The following is an 18,640-nucleotide window of genomic DNA, read 5'->3' on the forward strand; positions in this document are numbered from 1 at the left end:
CTCTTCTGTGCTCTATCTGCCAAGAGAACAAGCATGCTAGCCTGATGGATGTTGAGAGACATGTGGCCCAACTACCTCCATCATTCCAGATGACAACCTGCAAGCCCCAAATCAAAGTGCCTAGTTAACCATCAGCTCACTGCAGATGTGTGTATGAACCCAGATGAGACAAACCCAAATTACAGAACCACAGAATTGTGAGCTAAAAGGAAGATCATTATATTTAACTATTGAATCTTGGTCTGGTTTGTTACACAGCGAGAGCTGACTAATACAGTGGCATTGCTGAAAACAGTTTGGAAGTCAAGGCTGTCTCAACTTGTATGCTTTTTATTTGCTACCAAAAAAAAAAAACTAGATTATTTTGTAACTAAAAAATAAACATTGGGTGTGGGAGGGTTAAAGTAACACTAAAGGATAAAAACATGAAATTACTTTATTTGAAAAGCAGGTAAGAGTTAGATATTCCTGAGAGTGTGTGTTTCATTACAAGATCCTACCCACCATGCTACCAAGGAGTGATGTATCTCTAGGATTTACCATGGTTATTGCCACACTCTTCCAATCTATCAGTGTGTCTTCCTGCCATGAAAGACTGCTCATGAAAGACTACATGCTCAATTTGAGCTCTAAAAATATAATAGGCATGAAAAACTTTCAGTGGCATTTACATACATAAAATTACCTTTTTAATTAACATTGCATTAGCTCAATATTCTCCAGATCTTATTCATTTATATATCACTTTCACAATCTTTGCTAATCTCCAAACTACCAATATTGGTATTTACTGAATATTTTTCTTCAAATGAAATTCAAATTGACTCATGTTTTTTACTTTGCTTAATCCTAAGAGATAATAACCATAATATCACTTGTTTTGTAAATTAATGGTATATTTTTCTACATAACTGTTAAAGTAAAAATGCATACATACATCTGTGTTCCATCTAAAATCATCTTGTTTGTCAGACTAGGAAATACTGCAGGATCCATATTTGATTGACTTCAACTCTTTACCTTTGGCTATTAGCTACAAGGGAAGGGCAAATTGCAAAGTTTTTTAGGCCAAAAGGACCTCTGATGGAGATGACAATTCCATCGCTCACTTTACCAACATCCTGCAATCTGAAGAACCTTGCATAAGTGTGCTAGTCCTGGATCCAACAAGCAAATGCTATTTCATTGGTCTCAACTGAGCTTTGGCTTTTCAGCACTCTTGATCTGAATAAGCTACTTGAGATGGTGCATGGTAAATATTAGGCCCTTGGATGGCTTTGAGGCCATGAAACTGTTCATTTCCATCCATGAAGACTAAAAGACAGATGTGCAAAACTATTAGAATGTTCCCAATACATCATTTTTTTAAAACTTTTGATGCTCAACATAAGCCTGTAAGTACTCAAACAGTAAAGAATCTGCCTACAATGCAGGAGACCTGGATTCGAGCCCTGGGTCAGGAAGATCCCCTGGAAAAGGAAATAGCAACCCACTCCAGTAGAATTCCATTATCAGAGGAGCCTGGTGGGCCACAATCCATGGGATCACAAAAAGTCGGACACAACTGAGTGACTAACATTTTCAATACACTTTCAGAAGCACTTAAAGCTGAGGTGCCTGTGTCATTTACAAAAAGATGACCTCTCTGGGACAAAAAAAGTTGCCGCTGATACATCCAAGTAGGTACCTGCCAGGTCACAATAAATGAACTCCAACCTTGGGAACATTATTGCCCACAAACAATATCAAGGAAATGCAAAAAAAAAAAAACAGAACAACCTTAACTTAATCAAAATGTTAAGTGAAATGCTCCATGGTTTATTTGAGAATAAGATGGTGGACTTAAGTGAATTACTAATAGCCAGAAGTCACTGTAACCAGGAAGTATGGACTAATGGATTAGTAATCTACATGAGGGATCACAAGTAGGGTGTTAGAGTAAAAAGAACAGGCTCTGGTCCTCTCTGGGTTGAATCTCAACTCTGTCTCAATATCTTGGGTAAATTATTTAGTTTCTCTATGATTATTTATTTCTTGCATGTGTACATGGTGATACTAATGGTCATTACCGTGTAAAATTCTTGTGAGGATTAAATGAGTTAATTCATTCGAAACCCTTAGAACAAGACCTCGCATGCACTAAGTGCTTAATACTAGCTATTATCATAAATAATCTGATAATTTCCTTTTAAAGTCAATATGGGATGGCTACTTTAGGTGCTACAGGCTCTATCTGGCTCCACATGTGTGAAGGAGTGTGTACAGATTACACTGACTATGTATGGATATTTGAAGAAAGAGAGCACATACAATAGATGTCAGAAGGAAAGTTCTAAGCTATTTTGACAAACAGAGCCAAGAAAAACTCAATGAGGATAAAAGTAAAGCCCCACATGGTCAACTATAATCATTGAAGCAATTGTAAGAAAAACCTTGCTTCATAATGTCTGGCTGGCCAGTAGCTGAGGTGTGCTCCCTAGCTGAGACAGAAATGAAAAGAACCATGGATGTCTCTCCCTAAGAAAACAAGATGGAAGCCATTCTCCCGAGAATAAACACTTCTGCAGCCCTCGGGCCAACAGGATCACACCTGGCATATGATGCTTGGTTCTTGGTGCCACACTTTAAGAGGAATAAGATGAACAGTAGACTGGAGAAAATGTAGAAACCAAGTCACCTGAGAAATAGCTAACAGCTTCAGGGATATCTCCAACTGGGCAAGAGAATCAGGTCAGTCAATATTTATGAGTCCCTACAATATGCCAGGCCAGGGGACCAGGAATCACATGGTGAACAAGAGAGCATCTCTGCCCTCAATAAACTTACATCTTAGTGCACAGAGTGACACAATAAACACACAATCAAAGAAATAGCAAAAATGACTTCAGGCCCTAAACAGTGCTGCAAGGAAGATAAAATAGCTTATGCAATGCCTTTCTAAGGAGATGGCTCCAAGTGGAAATAATATAAAGACAACCAGATGGAAATAAGAAATAAATAATATGTTAGATGTAAAGCATTTATCAAAGTGCTTGGCACATAGTACAAGACTCCATAGCTGGTAGTGGCATCAACAATAACAAGAGCAAATATTTCTGCAGAGCTTACTGAGTGCCAGACACTGCTCTAAGCTCTTTGTTCACATTAAGTCATCTCTTTGGATAGGAATCCTTATTGCTGTTATTGTTGTTTAGTCGCTCAGTCATGTCCAACTCTTTGCAACCCCAGAGCCTGTAGCCCACCAGGCTCCTCTGTCCATGGGATTATCCAGGCAAGAATACTAGAGTAGATTGCCACTTCCTCTTCCAGGGGATCTTCCCGACCCAGGGATCGAACCCATATTTCCTGCAGTAGCAGGTGAATTCTTTACTACCGAGCCACCAGGAAGGCCAGGAATCTTTATTACCCCATTTTATAGGTAAAGATACCGAGGCACAGGGCACTTAGTAAGTTGCCTACGATCACGCTAGAGACAAGCTAATGAGATCCAGGCTCTGAGGCAGGCAGTCTGACTCTGAAGCCTAGACTCTTTGGCTACTACTATGCCTTCTAAGTACTGAAGGGTCATGTCACAGTCTCATGGAAAGGAATGTCTATGTTCTGAGGTGGAACAGAGGGCAGAAATAGAACTAAAGTGAGGGAGTTTCTTTACAGTCTTGAAAAGAGCCCTGTGACTATCATTCAGTAAATGGTCCTTGCACACTGGCATGTTTCCTAAACCCTAGCAGGCACGAATCTGGTGAAAACCACATGTTTATATTCAGAACAGATTTGCAGCAAGTGGATCAGCATTCCGGTGACATAAAATCATCTTCTCATGGGTACTGGTTTCCTTCCTCTCTTTGCTCTCTCATTCTCCCTTTGATGACCTTGTTACCTATATCAGGAACATCTGATCTAGAAAAAGGATCTGCTTGTGATAAGAGGGTAAATGCAAAGATTCGGCTTAGTGCCTTGCCTGGCAGAGATATCTTTTTAACGAAATGTTACAGGAGTCTAGTTTCTGAGAAATGATCAGTTTGCAAGTTAAAGAGAAGACATAAAACTCCATGGACACAGTACTGGTGTGAAAAATATTGGCTTACAGAAACAAACAAACAAACAAAAAATGCCCGCTGAATCTTCCTTTGTTGCATTCCTAAAATTATGCACTTCCTTGACATCTTGTATCCAACTTCTTTAGTTGTACTCTGTCCTCAGCCATCATTAGGGAAAGTGTAGAGCTGTAAAAGCATCACTGGGCTATCTGGAATTGGGGATACAAGTCCTTGGAAGCCAACAGAAGATAACAACAACAATAATAGTTTAGTTAACAATTATTGAATACAACAACATGTTTGGCACTAAGTATTTCACCCAGAGTTCAGTAGTTTTATTATCCCCAATTTGGAAATTAGGAAACTGACTTCTTAGGGAGTATATGCAAATTTACAGAAAAAAAAAAAAAAGAATATTCTACTTTCTGGTAAGACAGCAGATGGTCCAGTGGTGAGCACTGAACTCTATTTTTCTTTTTCACCTCCCATGGGTCTTTAAAGAACTCTGAAACTAACACTGAAGAGGTATTTGAGAAATTAATCAAACAGTTTTTACCAGGTGTTTAGTCCATCGCTGGTATGTGGGAGGTCTCTTTGCTTTGCAATGGCCAATCCCATCAGGTTGTTAAGGGCAGGCAGGGTGCCTACCCAGGACCTAGCTGAATGCCTTGCACATAATAGGTGTTCAGGAAATACCTGCTAGTTGATTAGTTTCTCCCTCTGGGGCCAATCAGTTTCTTCCTGTTTGGGGCCAGTGAAAGTGAGGGTGCTGCTTTTGGTGCTGGTGATGGTTTCCCTCCTCACCCAACATTTCTTTCTTGCTCTTTGTCCTTCAGAGTTCACTTGAAGTGCCACATGGCTCAAGAAACATAGGAGGGGCTGAATCTCAGTTGGATTCAGAGATATCCCAGCTAAAATAATTTAATAGGATCATGAAACAGCTTTCCCCAGAAAAGAAATGATGAGGAAGAAGGAGAGGGTGATGAGATGAGGCAGAAAAAGAAAGGAAAAGAATAAAGAAAGAAAAGGAGAGAGAGACAAGAAAGCCATGTGCCTCTCCTGTCCTCATTTCAGTGATATGCTTCTTGAAAGGCACTGTTTTCTGAAAAGAGGATTTTTTTCACAGTCTAACAGGTGTGGAGGCTTAATTATTATTTTAACAGTGTGTTCAACAAAAGTACAGACACTGATCTATACCATTACTCTCCTCAAATACAGACATTTGCCTCTGTTTTCACACATATAAAATGAAATCATCAGATGTACCAAATGTTGGCATTTTCCCTCATGAAATACCAGATATTTCCTGAAACTTGGGTAATTATGTCCTTCACCACCTTCCACACAACCAAAAAAAGCTCAGCCTGTTGCAGTGTAATTCCAAAAATCATTAAAATTGTTAAGTCATATACTTGAGAAACCAAGAGAAATCAAGAAAAACCAAGAAGTGGATGATTTTCTCATCTTAAAACTGAAGACTAGATCAGGCTTATATCGACAAAGCAAAGCTTGGAATTCTCCAAAAGAGCTAAGATGAGCATGCCTCCAAAACCCCAGAAACACTCATCGATTAAATCACATTTTGAAGGTACACAATCACACGTACTCTCTGGTCCTTTCAAAGGCCACAGGTGACATCGCACAGTATACCTTCCCTAACCAGCCCAAAACCAATGTAGAGCAGCCTCCAACTTTTAGTTCAAAGATGAGGCTCTTTGTAGGGTGATTTATTACATGTTTAGAGCTGGAGAGAACAAATTTTTTGTAGTTGAGAATATTGCTTTCTTTCGGGGCTTCAGAATTTTTACCTTCTTCCTCTCCTTTCAAGCAGCAAAAGCATAATATGTATATAGAATCATCCCTTGGCCAAATTCTATTTACAGATATTTGGGGGATGGGGGAAGGAAATGATTTCTTAAACCAATCTTTGGTTACTCATGTACAGCAAGTTTGATTTGAATGTCCATGAACTTGTAGCATGTTGATACCTCTGCAGAACATGTCAATTACCAGACTGTGGGTAGATTGGAGCCTTGAACCCTGCATGAAGCAGAGGGAATGTAGGAGAGAGAGGAGGGAGAGAAGGCAAGGTAGAGCAAGAGAGAGATGAGAGAATATAAAGGGAGATAAATAGAGAGACAGACAGATGGAGACAGAGGCACATACAGTGGCAAATGCCTGAGAATGCAAAGAGGACCCTTCTGTACAACCATTAAGCTATGGTCAAACCACCTCAGAATGACTATTTGGGCTTCAAACAACCCCACCTGTCACCTCCTACATCTGTGCCTCATGAGGCAGGATCACGCAGATTTTAAGAGCGTGGGCATTTCTGAATCAGAGACCTGGGTTCAGACCCATCCTTTGCCACATGCTTATGCTGCATGTGACCTGGGATAGTTTATTCACACTCTCTGTGTTACAGTGTTCTCGGTCTGCAAATGAAGCCCACCTAACAGAGCTACTGGAACGACTGAGTGTGGATGCGGGTAAAGGACCTAGAACACTGCCTGGCACGTGCCAAGGAAGGACTCAATACACATTTACTGCTGCTACTCACACCTTATTATCACATTATTGTCTCTGAAGGTAGGTTGCAAAGAGGTTGCTTAGAGCATGAGCTCCTCTGTGTAGGGGCGTGATTGTTCTAACCCATTCAGTGCCATTGGTCATCAGGACCACAGGCGGGACTGCCAAGGAAAGATAGCTGTTAATTGCCAGCAAAAACGTGTGTACCTGCTTGACCACTGAAGCTCCTTCTACATGTGCAGCCCGTGTTTTCCAGATGAACATCTATTTGTAGAAAACCTTAACGTGCTTTTCTGTAAATACACCTGTTTTCTCACTGACAAATGTTGCACCACCTAGAGAAAAAACAGTGCAACTGCAGCTCCCCTTGCCTCCAGGGACTTTGTGGTTTTAGGGCAATAAAATGCCTTGAATAATCACCAACTCAATGGACATGAGTTTGAGCAAACTCCGGGAGATGGTGAAGGACAGGGAAGCCTGGAGTGCTGCAGTCTACTGGGTTGCAAAGAGTCAGACACAACTGAGCAATTGAACAATAATAACAACTTGTCCTCTTTGGCGCTGTACCTTAAGATGGTGAAGGACAGGGAAGCCTGGAGTGCTTCAGTCCACTGGGTTGCAAAGAGTCAGACACAACTGAGTAATTGAACAATAATAACAACTTGTCCTCTTTGGCGCTGTACCTTAAGAAGATGTCACTTGTTATTTGCAAATACCCTCATTGACTCAAGCTGATTATTGCAGTGCTGATGATGATCGTGCTGCTGCTGATGGTGGTGGTGGTGGTGATGCTGACTAACGTTTTTTGAGTACTCTCCATGAGCTTCCACTTCTCTACCAGCTTCACCTAGATTATCTCATTTATCTTTCATTACCACCTTTTTGCACCCACTTACATAAATAAGGAAAGTAAGGTGCTAAGGAGTTAGGAGTTAGGATTCATTCCTGAATCCCAAGTCAGTCATTTTTCTATTTGATAATTTTTAGGGGTAGCCTGCTGCTGCTGCTAAGTTGCTTCAGTCGTGTTCGACTCTGTGCGACCTCATAAACAACAGCCCACCAGGCTCCGCTGTCCCTGGGGTTCTCCAGGCAAGAACACTGGAGTGGGTTGCCATTTCCTTCTCCAATGCAGGCAAGTGAAAAGTGAAAGTGAGGTCACTCAGTCGTGTCCGACTCTTCGCAACCCCATGGACTGTAGCCTACCAGGCTCCTCTGTCCATGGGATTTTCCAGGCAAGAGTACTGGAGTGGGTTGCCATTGCTTTCTCCAGGGGTAGCTTAATATGGTGATTAAGAGTGATGATTCTGGAGTCATCATTTTTTATACCCACTTACATAAATAAGGAAAGTAAGGTGCTAAGGAGTTAGGCATCTTGCCCATTAGTCATACAGCAGGTGACTCCAGAATCATCACTCTTAATCACCATATTAGGCTACCCCTGGAGAAAGCAATGGCTACCCACTCCAGTATTCTTGCCTGGAGAATCCCATGGACAGAGAAGCCTGGTGGACTACAGTCCATAGAGTTGCAAAGAATCAGATACAACTGAGTGACTAACACTTTCACTGTTTTACAAAGGGGGTACTCAGTGTCAAAGAGATGAAGTGACTTCTGCATGTCCTGCAGCTGAAATCCAAAGGTAAGATTCAGCTGCACATCTCCATCACCTGGATTCCTTCCACTCTGCTGCCTCATACCTCTAGAAAATAAAGGAAAACTACAGCCGGTGGCCAGCCCTCACTCTCTTCCTTGGGCTCAGCATATTTCCCGCTGCTGGAGGAAAGTGATGAACAGCTGCAGCATTCTCTAGAGCAGCAGTCCCCAACCTTTTTGGCACCAGGGGCCACGAAATTCTGATTTTCATGGAAGACAGTTTTTCTTCAGGTGGGGGATGGTTTGGGGATGATTCAAGTGCATTCCATTTATTGTGCAGCTTACTTCTATTATTACATCAGCTCCAGCTCAGGTCATCAGGCATTAGATCCTGGGGGTTGGAGACCCCTGCTCTAGAGGAAGATCAGCCTGCCTTTCATCAGAAAAAGAGCTTCCGGGTGAAGAGACCAGGAGGAACCTACCTGGTGCCCAACACTGCCCCCTTCTGTGAAACAGGGAAGTGCAGCCATCCCCCAGATTGCATGAGACCCCCCCGCCCACTGCTGGGTGGAGAAAACTGAAGCCCCTCTACTTGTGTTCATAGTGGTCAACAGACAGGTCCATAGTTCTCAACACCAACCCTGGACATTAATGAGGCATGAAAAAGTCATGCAACCCAACATCCATGAATAAAGAATTGAGGTGCATATCTTCTTTGAGCAGAAGTTACACCTCATCTAAATGGGATCAATGTCAGCCTGAAAATGAATGAGGGAAGGAAAATAACATCCGTAGGCACTAGGTACTGAGCTGGGTGTTTGCCACACCTTATCTCTGAACTGCCCCCAAGGAGAAGCATGAACTAGAGACCCATTGCTCAGGAAAGAAAACTGAGGCTCAGGGAGGTGATTACAAGGGATGAAATGTTTAGCAAGAGGCAGATTTTGGATCCAAGCCCAGGCCTGTCTCACTCCCAGGCTGATGCTTTTTCCATTATACCGTAATGTCTCGCCTTTGCATGCTTTCTGAACTCCATTTGTTGTGATTTTCAGCTGCTTGGATGGATTGCACACTTGGAAATCCACCAGAAGCAGATCCTACATCTTTAGCAGTCCACGTAAATGCTAGGCCCAATTCCAACCATCTTTTTAACAAGAGAACTCTCCAGCCTGAGTAATGGGGCTTTAAAAAAGAAAAGAAAAGGAAAAAGGGAAAAAGTAATTTGCTGAGGAGGCCTGTGTGATTCGGATGGGTGTGGGTGGCCAAAGCTGGCATAGATATGATCACAGTCCATCGTCGGAACAATGAAGCCATAAGGCCCACTTCTGAAGGATGCCATTCAGTCACTCCATAATGATTTCTGAGTGCCTCATTTGAACCTAGCAAAGCACTGTGGGAGTGACAAAGAAGCAAAAAGTGAGTACACAGCACTCCCATTCAGGTTCTCAGGGACAGGAAAACAGGCACATGTGCTGGGGAACATTACACTTTTCAGACACACCTAGACAGACACCTCTGATGTGAACCTCTTCCCCTGTCTCAAAGCTTATATGTTTGGTATACGAAGAATTGATGCTATTGAACTGTGGTACTGGAGAAGACTCTTGAGTGTCCCTTGGACAGCAAGGAGATCAAACCAGTCAATCCTAAAGGAAATCAACCCTGAATACTCATTGGAAGGACTGATGCTGAAGCTAAAGCTCCAATACTTTGGCTGCCTCAAGTGAACAGCCAACTCACTGGAAAAAAAAAAAAACCCTGATGCTGGGAAAGATTGAAGGCCAAAGGTGAAGAGGATGACAGAGGATGAGATGGTTGGATGGCATCACTGATTCAATGGACATGAGTTTGAGCAAACGCTGGAAGATAGTGAAGGACGGGGAAGCCTGGCATCTTGCAGTCCATGGGGTCATAAAGAGTTGGACATGACTTGGCGACTGAACAATAACAACAAATCTTCACTAGGAGTTCTTCCTGATTTTCCTTTCTTTCATACTCTTCTTGTCGTATTTCCTTACCTCTCTGGTGGAATGTGCAGTGCAGGGGAAAAAACATGGCCCTTAAGGTGAAAAGTGGTGTCCATCCAGCTCTGCCATCTTTTAGCTACAATGACTTTGGACCAGTCTTCATGTCTCCCAAACTCATGTCTCTTTGCTCATCAGTAAAGGAAATGTAACAATCCCCTTTTCAAGGATTATGTGAGGATTAATTGAGATAATAATAGGTGAAAAGTCTTTTGAAAATAGCAAACTGCTAGGGGAAAAAAAATCCATTCTTACCACCACTGCTAAGATTTATTAGACTATTATGTTAATGGTTAATATGCAGCTGAACAGAAAACCCTGCCAATTGGCCGTCATTCTTTCTGGTTTTCCTTGGGCAAAGGCTGGCTAAGCAAAAAAGAAAAGCCGACAAAGAATGCTACTTTGTGAGTTCTTCCCCAAAAGGACAGCATTGTAAGTCTGCCGTGAATAAAGAGTGTAAATTATATTCAGCATGATATAAGTAATGACATATCAATTAACTGTGTCAACAAGGTCTAAAAATATGCAAATTACTGTACTTCAATTAGAAAAATCTACATCCTTAGAGAATATTGTAAATCAGGAAATTTGGGAGACATTAAGAGTAATCAGTGAGGGAAAGCATGTACTTTTTGCCGTATCCTATTTTTATACATACATAATGAAATAATTATAGCTACACTGTATTTATGCCTCTGCAAAAATATTAAAATCTTAAGATCTTTACAATGATAAGTTAAATCTGTATTATGTTTTCAGACAACATTAATTATAAGAAAAAGAAATCTATTATCATTCAATATAAGTAGGTTGAAACTAATTTGGACATGTAAATTAGAAATGCTGCTTTTCTCAGCTCCAGAACATGAGAAAAGAAGAAGCAAGAAGAGATATCTAGATCAATTACTAGTCTATAACTGCAAAAGCTTGAGCGTTTTTAAGTTGTCATGCAAATTTAAGAGTGTTTAGTAACTTTTCTCAAAAGTATCCAACTATTTGGTTTTTCCATTTCCAGAGGGCTTCTTGCTTTTCTTTGTTTAAAATGCACTAATCTATCTGTTTGGGCTTCTAAGGTGGCACTAGCGGTACAGAATCTGTCTGCCAATGCAGGAGACATAAGAGACACGAGCTTTATCCCTGGGTCAGGAAGATCCCCTGGTGGAGGGCATGGCAATCCACTTGAGTATTCTTATATTTGCCCTTACCTGAGCTGGCCCCTAGCTGTAACTCCCAAAGTGCAATAGGCAAGGTTGGGATTGTGTAAGGTAACGGCAGTTTTCAATGACCGGAATATTCACCACAGTAATGGAGGAGTGCTACCTTTGCTTTGAAATTCAATTAGCATCAATTACAGAGAAGCTAGAGGAATGCAAGGGAGAGAGACACGGGTCTGGCATCAAAGCAGCTCACCTCTCCTCATCCTTCCAAGGAAGTACACATCCCAGAAGAATGTCCTGCAATAAGACTTTTGGGGGACTGATGGATTTTTCCCCGATTGCAAACTATATGAGGCTTCATCGGGACCCTAAAATTCTGACTCCATACTGACTTTCTCCGGTGTAGAGATGTTTCATGAAGCTTTGGGCATTTTGACACTCTTTTTGTGTCCATTCCCAGGAGCAACATTAGGACAAGTACGGTGTGTTTTCTCTGTTGGTTCTTAGTAGTGACTCCTACAAAGCAGACATTAGATCAATATGACACCAACAAACAAAAGGAAGAAAGCAGACTGGGCAACTCTCTACTAGGAAGAATGTATTTTCTTAGCACTCAGCCTAAAACACCCAGCCTTGATTCAATTCTTTCCTTGGTTTAACTGACCAGAAAACCAGAGTTTCAGCCAGTTTCATGAAAAATGGGGAAGAAGATGGAGTTTACCCTTAGCATCCCTTTCCTGTTCTCCACCCCACATCCCTCACCAGCTCTGTGAGCTTTCCACTCTCTGCCTGCTTTCTTTACCGGTCCTCATCTCAGTCTGCTTCTCTAGAAAACATCTGAGCAAATTGCTCACAATAAGTGGCAAAGTTTACTACAGCACTCCTTCTAGGAGTTTTGTCTTGAAAATGGAATAAAATGTTATATCAAAATAACCAAGATCTAACAGAGGAATTTCAGATAGTGGTGGAGCATGGAGTAAAGCACATTTCTACTCCCCTTAAAACACACACGATCAGGAAGCTATACAGTTTGCTGTTTGAATGTCAGCTCTGATGGGTGCAGATATTTCTTAAAATGGGGCTGTATAAAATGCTTTTTAAATGACTGCTTAATTGATGGTGGGAATGCAGCAAGAGAAAGAAAGCTATTTCAACTAGTAGAAGCTATTTTTCAGCCTAACATATAAATACCAACACATTAAAATCTTTTCCAGCATACTTTCTCTACTGGAGTGGAGAATATGACTAGCAGTTGAGATTAAAATACTAGCATCCTTCCTGGTTTGCCCAGTGTAAACTATGGTTTATAACAGGTAAGTTTGGGGACTGATGGTTTTTTCAAGATAGCACTTACCCCAGCTTTTTGGACATACGGTACCTACTCCTTGAATCCACATGGCTCAAAGTAATTCGTCTGCCTTACTTATATAAGAATTTAAGGAGGTAAATATTTGGGCCAGTTGCTTAATCAAATGAATTTCCAGAAAAACAGGAATGTCAAACAGTAAGCAGGATTTAAAATAGCAATTTTAAAACCATTAATTCAATACTGTTCCTATGTAAACCATCACAATATTATTTATCATGCTTTTTTCTGTGCCTTATCAATTTTAATCCATATTTTTCTCCCCATTTTCTTAAATTTTCTCATTTTCTGCATCTTTATATCTCACCATCCACAGTTTTGTGTCTTAGGTAGTCTAGGATTTATAGTAAAAAACCAAATTCACATGCAGATAAGGTTCTGCTGATTGATCATGCTCATAAAGAAATACACTAAAGGTTTAATCACCAAGTGTAGCTCAAACTTTAGAGCATCAGGGATCACAAAGAAAGGAGTTTCAATCTTTTATATGAAAATTGAGGAGTCAGGATAAGATGACACCAAATCTGCCTGTCTGATCCGAAAGACCCGGGGACTTTCTTCTAATTCATCTCACCTGCTTGCTCACTTTTGTTCCTCAGGGACAGAGGACAGCATTTACCCACCACAAGTTCTGATTATTACAAGTTAATTTTATTGAGTGTCACAATCTATATCCTGCTGGTTGCACATGAGGGATATCAGATTGGGATAAGGATAAATTCTACATTGACTGAGTCATCAGTCTGTGTAAAAATAAAGGGAGAGCTAGGGAGGAAACCCAGTCACCCCTCTACCACTCCCAAAGAAGAAAAAATAAAAACAAGAGAGAAAAACACATGCCCACCTTTCATTGCAGAGCTCCTGCTCTGTATCCAAAGGCTTGGCAATTATTTGGCTATTACTTATCTTTAAACATCAGCTAAAGAGATCTAGCATTTTGGAAAGGTAATTATACCGTAATGCAGATGGTAGTAATAACAATTACCCAAGATAAGCCCTTGCAATGATCTTTGCAAAGCAAAGCAGAGCAGCAGTAGTACTGACTCATGAAGGACCTCCAGTGGAGAAGGTTGCAACGCAGGAGCCAGACTGTCCCCTGGAAAAGGGACACCTTCATCCCAGGAGGCAAGGCTACTCGAAGGCTAGGCACTTCCTAAGTTTAAACAATCCTTGATGTAGAGAGAATTCCTAATAACCCTTAGTTGCCGTGAATCCTACCCACCTCAAATGGAAAAGACTCCTTCCCCTGCCTCATGCATGCCAACTTTGGCCCTGGTTTCCATAAGTGAAACTGCCTGCCACACATATTTCTTTGGGAAAGATTTATCCTACAATATGATAGTTGTTGAAACAGGGGGACTTAATTGCTTAGAAATCATTAATTGCTATAAATAGATGACTTCTGGGAGTCAATGAACTATAAGCAGAAGAGACAGTGTGTTTGAATGTCACGCCTGTGCTCTGGATATTTTTATGACTTGTCAGTGGTTCTGTAAAGAACTCATACAGCAAAAGGTACCTAGTCAACCTGGACTGATTGAAATTGCCAGTTAGAAACAGATTGTTCTTCTTTTAAACCTTGACCACCCTTCTAACAAATCAGGATGTGCATTTATGATGCATTGCTAACGGAACTTAGCATCAGCCATCCAAGAAGGAAAAAAAGAAGGAGAACACAGAGGAGGTACTATCTGATCTTTGCTATTTCCCAGGGCATAAAATAACAACCTGTCATCTACCTTTTGCAGGTCATTTTTATCACATTGCAGGCCAAAATGAAATTTGACCTCCATTTTCCAGCTACCCTGGTGATGATAAATTTAATGCACACAGAGCAGAAGAACGAGAGGACCAGAGAGTCAGATTAGCTGGATTATTCATTCCTGAGTTTCCACCAAGGAAAGGGGCATTTCTCTCCTTAGAATTATTGTCATCTTCCTTCCTCTAGGTCCTCACTTGGTGCCCACATCTTGATCAGTTGGCCTGAGTAATTCCACATGCAGCCTTTCTGCCTTCCTACACCACTTCTAAGACTCGCTCCTAAGACGCAAAGAGGAAGGGCCATCATTTCTCTGAGTCATCTGATTCTGTGATCTGATCAGGGTGCTCTCCTTGTTTTCAACAAAGCAATGAATAAATCCCACAAACACCTCTTTTAAAAACTCCCAGCACTGAAGCAGAAAGGCACCACCTTGCAGAGGAGAAACTGCTCTGGAACCCAACAGTCCCACATGGCTTAGCTGTGGGGAACTCAAAAGTAATCAAGCTGCCAGGCAGCAGTTTCTCACAAGCCTGATGAATTAGCTAACATCCTGCTTAGTTGTAGGACCAGATTTTGTGAAGGAAGCTTATCTTTACTTGTAGCTCACCTGCTAGAAAACATGGCTAAGCAGAGGGCATTCTGACTTAAACCCACCCCCATCACAAAGCTACAAATAGTCTGTGACCTTTGTGCAGCCTTAAACATCATTTTCAAAATCCTCAGGACCCAGGGAAATTCTAAGCAGCCTCAGATTTCTATTGCTCCCTTCCTATTTTCTCCCTCCTGCTCAGTCATACCACAGCCAGGCAACTTTTAACCACAGCTAACTTCAGGACTGTGGAAGCATGGAATCGATTTCCTCCTCACCGCAAGAACTGTTTGTGATTCAACACTGTCTCATGAAATAAAATTAGTATGTGTGTTAGTCGCTTAGTCATGTCCAACTCTTTGCTACCCTACAGACTGTAGCTTGCCAGGCTCCTCTATCCATGGAATTCTCTAGGCAAGAACACTGGAGTGGGTTGCCATTTCCTTCACCAGTGGATCTTTCTGATCCAGGGATTGAACCTGGGTCTCCTGGATTGAGGCAGATTCTCTACCATCTGAGCTACAGGAAGTCCCTTCTGCAAAACAATTCTGAAATACAATTGCCCTTCTTCAACTGCACGAATTGGAATCTCTAAACAACCAAATTATTTGTGAGGTCTGTTTCAACGATAAGCACACATGCACGCATTCATTTAAAACTTCAGTTGCATCCTGTCTCTCTTCTGTTCAAAGGCATCGAATTCATTCATTCAGAATGAATGACAAACCCTTTATCTTGGATTACCAGGTTCCCACCCCTACTCCGATATCATCCCCTGCTCCCTCCCTTGCTCACATCTGCTCCAGCTGTTTCTCTGAGCTCTTCCTCAAACACACCAAGCAGGTGCCTATCTCAAGATGAGGGCTGGGTTAGATCCGCTGTACCTTCTGCTGAGACACCTTTCCTCCAGGTATCCACCGCATATTCTTTTTACACTCAGGCCCTCCATCAGAGAGTCCTCTCCTAATTCCTCATTACTGATTGACAACCCCTCCAGCGTCTTTTGTCTTAGTTTGGATTCCCCGAGTCAGAGGCAAGAACTTGTGAGCCGAATATGTACTTAAGGTGATTCTAGGGAGCTGAAGTGAGGGAGTGGTAGGAGAGAAAGCCAATGCAGGGCAAATGGAGCAGGTGAGCATTGTGAGTAACTGGAGGGAAGGCTGCTCCATCCAAAACAAGCAAGCTCCTCAGCTTTGGAGAAAGTGCCATGGGATGGGGAGAGCTGTCATAAGCAAAAGAATCTCATTCAGCTGCAGCCAAAGTCAGAGGTGGGCTGCAGGACAACACCCCTCTAGCTCACCTTACTTGGATTTCTTTTCCAACAGCTTTCATTCCCTGACATAATATATATCAATTTATTGATTCATTTGTTGTCCATCCCTGCTTCCATCCCAACAAACACACCCAAGTAAGTTCAAGGAGAACAGACAGCTCACAGGTTGGTTCTCTGCTACATCTCCAACCCCTAGACAAGTGCTCGGCAGACTCTATTGGATAAACTAATTTATTAATTTATTTGTCCATGTGTTTATGTAATAATCATTGACTGGGCTGTCTAAGTGTTACAGAGTCAGGAGTTCCATTCTATACAGCTGGGTGCTGTTTTCTAACTGCTTCATAAATTTCTGCCTTGGGCCCCTGTAGGATTCAAATAACACTCAGGAGGGACAGATGATGGCACGTACTTTTTGTTGTTATTGTCATAGTAGTTCTATGCAACCTAGCACAGGCCAGACACAAACGAGGTACTCAGGAGATGCTCATGAACTGAGCTGCCTGCCTATCATCCCTGCCCTGGAAAGTCTCAGAGTCCAAGGATGCAAACAGCCACAGAAAGTAACCCTAATAGAGCACCGTAAGCGCAACCAATGAGATCTATACCAACAGCCGTAGGCATGAGAAGGACCAATAAAGGACTTGGGGGAGTCAGAGAAAGTGGAGAGGAGCAGGGACATTTTAATTGGGACTTGAATAAGAGATTGCCATCAAGGCAGTAAACGCATTCCTGGCAAACGGGTTGGCTTTTGAGATGTTCAGATAGCGTGTGATATTAAACAAATCTGGAGCATGAAGCACATTGGCAGGGGTTGGACTTTGTAACATAGCCTTCATCAGCCAGAAATAAATTCCCTTAAAAAATCAAAAGTGAAAGATGCTGATACCAAGTGTTAGTGAAAATGTCCAGAAGCAGGCATATTCTTACACCGCTGGTGGGGATGTCACTTAATTATAACCTTTGTGGAGGACAATTTATTGATATATAGCAAAACTGAAAATATAATGCCCCCACTCTTGAGCCATTTCACTTCCCAGTCATACCCAGGAAGGATACACTCATGAGCAAAAGGAAGGCTATCCATGAGGACATCATTAACAGTGCTATTAAGAATTGTGGAACACCAGGGGCAAATCTAGGTCTCCATCCATAGGGGAATGGGTATCTGTGAATAAGCAATAACCTTGAAATCTGTGTACAAAGGAATTAAATGAATAAACTACATCTACATCATCAACATAGAGAAATCTCCGTATTATATTGAGAAAAGAAAGCAAGTCAAGGAAGAGCATATTCGTCATAACACTCTTATGTAGATTTTAAAATTCACAAAAATCTAGACTGTTGATGGAGTGTATGCTCACACAAAAAAATCAAAGAACAAAAACAAGTATCAGTTCAGTCAGTTAGTTGCTCAGTCGTGTCCAGCTCTTTGCAACCCCATGAATTGCAGCACACCAGGCCTCCCTGTCCATCACCAACTCCCGGAGTTCACTCAAACTCACGTGCATTGACTTGGTGATGCCATGCAGCCATCTCAACCTGTCGTCCCCTTCTTCTGATGTCCCTAATCCCTCCCAGCATCAGGGTCTTTTACAATGAGTCAACTCTTCGCTTGAGGTGGCCAAAGTATTGGAGTTTCAGCTTTAATATCAGTCCTTCCAATGAACACCCAGGACTGATCTCCTTTAGGATGGACTAATTGGATCTCCTTGCAGTCCAAGGGACTCTCAATAGTCTCCTTCAACACCAGCTTTCTTCACAGTCCAACTCTCACATCCATAGATGACCACCGGAAAAACCATAGCCTTGACTAGACGGACCTTTGTTGGCAAAGTAATGTCTCTGCTTTTGAAAATGCTATCTAGGTTGGTCATAACTTTCCTTCGAAGGAGTAAGCGTCTTTTAATTTCATGGCTGCAATCACCACCTGCAGTGATTTTGGAGCCCCAAAAAATAAAGTCTGACACTGTTTCCCCTGTTTCCCCATTTATTTCCCATGAAGTGATGCGACCGGATGCCATGATCTTAGTTTTCTGAATGTTGAGCTTTAAGCCAACTTTTTCACTCTCCTCTTTTACTTTCATCAAGAGGCTTTTTAGTTCCTCTTCACGTTCTGCCATAAGGGTGGTGTCATCTGCATATCTATGGTTATTGATATTTCTCCCAGCAATCTTGATTCCAGCTTGTGTTTCTTCCAGCCCAGCGTTTCTCATGATGTACTCTGCATATAAGTTAAATAAGCAGGGTGACAATATACAGCCTTGACGTACTCCTTTTCCTATTTGGAACCAGTCTGTTGTTCCA

This window comes from Bos mutus, chromosome 6, assembly GCF_027580195.1.
Source record: "Bos mutus isolate GX-2022 chromosome 6, NWIPB_WYAK_1.1, whole genome shotgun sequence".
NCBI lineage: Eukaryota > Metazoa > Chordata > Mammalia > Artiodactyla > Bovidae > Bos > Bos mutus.